Here is a 4,799-nt window from a genome sequence, read left to right as displayed (position 1 = left end):
ATAAGGTCAGATAGAAATAACTCCGAGGTCTATTTCTGTAATTATGCAATGTTTATCTGCTCGAGTTGACACTGGTAGTTATTTTTTGTTGTAAGTTAGAATTAGAAAGATAAATAAAACTAATCTATAGATGACAATATGTTCTACAATTAGGACAACCCGGTACACTGAATCCTGTACGTTTTATTGAAGGTTATCAATGTTTAATTTGAAGTGATTCACTTGCTATGCATGTGATGTTCCAAACCAATGTAACAGTACATGTTTGACATTTCTGCAGAAAAAAAACTACCATTGTTTTTTGTGTGACATTCTTATTGATTTCCACGAGAAACTGTCAATTGAATTCCATCAACAAATTTGATTTGACATGTCGATCAAAAGTTGTTCATTTTGAACGAAGAAATTGTCATCTAATTATACTGCAGCCATATACAAAATTGTCGAATTTTTTTAAAGAAATAAACGGGGATTAAAGGACAACCTAAACCATAGCAAGAAAAAAAACCTAAATGTAACTGATTATCTAAAGGGAAATAAGGGAGATCCCACAGTACCTGTTACATAAGCCATTTTAATAAGTTTAAGTATTGACTTTGTCAGGGATCTCCCTGTTTGTGATGTGGTTTATTTGTATAAGTTTTTGATTCGTCATTAATAAATGACATTATGTCGTCAATGACCATTTAGTTGTTTTTTAAGGTAAAAAATTAACAAGCTGCAGTTCATAGATGGAACGAAAGATTTAAGTCTATTAATGGAATAAGCTTTATTGGTAACTGTTAAGATCAATGCATGGGCATAAAGGGTGTCGCGATTGTATAGTGGTCTTTGAGTCAGATAGAATGAAAACACATCTGAATGCTTTGACTGGTTTATCTAAACTAATTTGAACATAAACATAATTATTGTCACGTTACCATGACGTCATATTATGATGACGTCATAATAGCAATGTCTCACAACGTCACATGCACCTTGACGTCATGCAAGATATTTCCCAACATACTCCGGGCCGCAAAATGTACAAAATCACAATTCAAAAAAAAAATATTAAAGTTCATATTAGGTCGCAAAATGTACAAAATCACAATTTAAAAAATATTAAAAGTTCATAATAGGTCGCGTTGTGTTTTGAAATATTAATTAGAAAGTCTTTCACTTCTCCTCAACTCTGGCTCTGATTTTCATATTTTGGGAAAGTCAGTATGTTCTTGGACCAATTCTCCAATCATGAATTCGTTGAATGTAGCTCCTGTTCTATTGTGGTAATGTCTCTGATGAATAATGTTTTCTCCAAATGCTCTATAGAAGTTGAACTTCTCCAAGTTGTTATGGGTATATGGATCCAATTTCCATAGCTGTGTCATCAAGGATGAATTTTGTTTCATAATCTCCTCTAAAGTAGCAATATTCTTTCCCATCTCCAGATTGATCACTCGAAGTTCTAGCTCATCCAGGTAGTGTCTCAAATCTGCTGTATCTTTGTTTGCCATTTCCTGTGATGTGGTGAAGGTCTCACTGCATGGTTCCACGTTGGATTGAATTTTCTGCGTTTGTGCTTGAAGCTGGTTGTTCAGATCTTCTAGACTCTTCATCTTCTGTTCTAAATCTGAATTTTCTCTCTGGATTTTCTGGATTTTTTGACTCTTGAAAGAAGACTTTCTTCTAAGTCCGAAGTTCTCTCTCCTTAACTGCAAAATCTCTGATTTAAGCTTGTCCACCATATCTTCTTGTTCTTGGTCTTCCTTCTCTTTATTATTGACTGTGTTGAAAGCTGACTTTTTCTGTTTGTTTGTTCTTGACTGAGCAGTTTCTCTCTTCTGTAGTTTGGTATTCAGTTTGTTTGTCTCCTTGGATGTGGGTACTTTCTCTTCCTCTTTACATCGATCTCCATTTAGCTGTTTTGAGTAATGTAATTGGATTAACTGCTCTAGTTGATGTGACTCTTTCTCCTTTGTCCTCTCTAAATTTGTGACTGAGCTCTTAGATGATGGCTTCAGGAATTGCGACTTGTAACATATGCTGGTGTGGTGAGTCTTCTTACAAATCCTGCATTTGAAACGTGACTGACAATTATTTACTTTGTGTTTCCCTAAACAATTGAAGCATACTTGTCTTTCTTTTATGATGGATATTCTCATTTCACAATCTTGAATAATATGGCAAGTTGTTGGTGAATGTTTACCATTGCAGAATAAACATAGCTTCACAATATTTTGTGGCTTGTTAATCTTTTTATGACTTGACCCAACTCCAAAGGTAGCTGCTGGAATAAATTCCTGGCTTGATCTTAGATTGCTAGCTTGTCCAGCATCTTGAATGCATGGCTCTACCTTTATGGCTCTCCTTAGTGACTGTAAATCCCAGATATCATCATCATCTTCTTTTTTGTCCACGGTGTTATGAATCTTGGGTTTTCCTATTTTGTCTTGTGACGTGTCATTGGATTGAGCAAACTCTTGTGCATTTACATTTAAATTGATCGATGTAGATTGATGAACATTCTCTAAAGTCTTGGTAGATGAAGCGCTCTTTGTCAGCTCTGCTAATTTTAGTCTTAAATGTAACATGTACTCAACTGAATCTCTGTTTTCCATTTGGATCTCTTCTTCTCTTGATAATTCTTGTAGGATCTGGCTGTTGATTTTCTCTAACGTGTCTTGTTTCTCCTCCAGTAGCGCTATTATAGTTTCTGTATCCTCTGAATTGTTTTCCTCTAAAAAGGATTCTTCCAATTTTCTCAAAAGTCTTGTTACAGCACTTCTTTGTCCTGAACGAACTGCTCTAAGTTTAGAAGTCATCTCTCCGTTTGGTCACGGCACCAAAATGTCGCGATTGTATAGTGGTCTTTGAGTCAGATAGAATGAAAACACATCTGAATGCTTTGACTGGTTTATCTAAACTAATTTGAACATAAACATAATTATTGTCACGTTACCATGACGTCATATTATGATGACGTCATAATAGCAATGTCTCACAACGTCACATGCACCTTGACGTCATGCAAGATATTTCCCAACAAAGGGTTTTATGCTAATCCAGCCAAGCCAGCCACTTTCGAATCAGTCCTTTTATCTCATTTAAAGGGGCATGGTCACGATTTTGGTCAAAAATTATTTTCCCGATTTTAATGTTTATAATGCTTCAGTAAGGCATTTTTATTAAGCAACCAAAATTTAAGTGTCATATGTTGAGATATAAGCGAGTTACAGAGCTTACAATTCTTTGCTATGTAAACAAAGCTTTTGTTTACATTTTGAACGTTGAAGTGAAAACTCCAGTTTTAGACCGAAAATGAATGTGGTAAACGTAAACATCTGTTTATTTATGCTTAAAATGAACAAGAAGACGGAAAAATCAGCTAGAAAAAGAGCTTTTACCGGTATATTGAACTAATGTAAACAAAAACAGGGCACGAGCCTTGTTTACATGACAAATAATTGCGAGCCCTGTATCTTGCTTATAACTTCACTACTGACTCTCCAATTTCATTTGGTCATTGGAAATGCATTCCTAAAGCATCGTAAATAATAAAAACAGAAAAATAGAATTTGACTAAAATCGTGACCATGCCCCTTTAACGTAGCTTGCTGGTTTGCTGACGTCACAATAGGAATCGACGTAATCACTTGACTTGTAAATACACACGACATTTGGTTCCGCCTTGGTGGTCTACAAATTAACCATCAAATTTCCCGTGAATTTTTTCATACAATGTTTTTAGCTATAAACTGTTTTTAGTATAGAACAAACCTACTTACCTACTTAGGGCATTTTTCTATAATTCTTATATAGAACTCTTCTCTTAAAGGAGATCATTACAGTATAAAAATGGCAACTACCATCAAGACCTCTTCAACAATAAAATGTTTTCTTTGAGAATTCATGCGGGATATGAATGTGGCGACATTACAGAAAAAATAAATAACCTGCGTTGTTTATATTTACACTTTACTTTTTAATTTTTTTTTTTAAAAATGCTACTAAAAAGTAAGGTAATCAAACAATCCCCCGACATGAATCTATGGATGAGTTTATTTTACAAAGCATCGAAAAGTTAAAAATAAACAGCGTAGTTTAAATAGATATATGCATTTAAATCAAAGAAAAAAATTAAGTACAACTTGAATCTAAACATTCCGTTTATAAATCTATGAACAGCACCGAGAAATAAAATATACTTCTTATATAGTACATATAATTTAAAACCCTTTTCAAATGGAATAGCTTTGTTTATAGTCAGGCGCGCTTTTTGGAAATTTATTACCCTGATAGACCACTGAAGTCGATGAAACACTTCTGTTTACAGGACAGATGGGGGTTTGTTATAGCGATAATGAATGCGGATATGGGCATAATTGTAAATATCCATTTTGTGACACCTCTTCCAACCAATGCCATTGTGGACGTAAGATTCATTTTATTTACTTATGATGCATTATTTACGCTAGAGCACGTTGTTAATGCTGTAATATTGCTAAAATGCACTCAGTTTAAACATATGTAAAATAAATAAATTTCTAGTTTAGTAAATTAATTCATAAGTCAACAAGACTTGTTAAATCTAATATATTTCTCGCCTGTCTCTGTTCGTACAGTTTTAGATGAACGCTACCCTTGTAGTAAATGATATACATTATATTCTCACAAACAGTTTGTATTCTTAGATCTTCCATTATCATATCCAAAAGTAATATTGATATGCATAAAACATAAAAAAAGTCCTGCGCCTTCAAATGGTATTGCCCTGTCTCGAATCCAAGACACATTTGTGTTAAAAAAGGTGTTAAAAA

The sequence above is a fragment of the Crassostrea angulata genome, chromosome 10 (assembly GCF_025612915.1).
Source record: "Crassostrea angulata isolate pt1a10 chromosome 10, ASM2561291v2, whole genome shotgun sequence".
Classification (NCBI taxonomy): domain Eukaryota; kingdom Metazoa; phylum Mollusca; class Bivalvia; order Ostreida; family Ostreidae; genus Magallana; species Magallana angulata.
The sequence above is the reverse complement of the archived record's forward strand: the minus strand, read 5'-3'. Positions refer to the sequence as shown.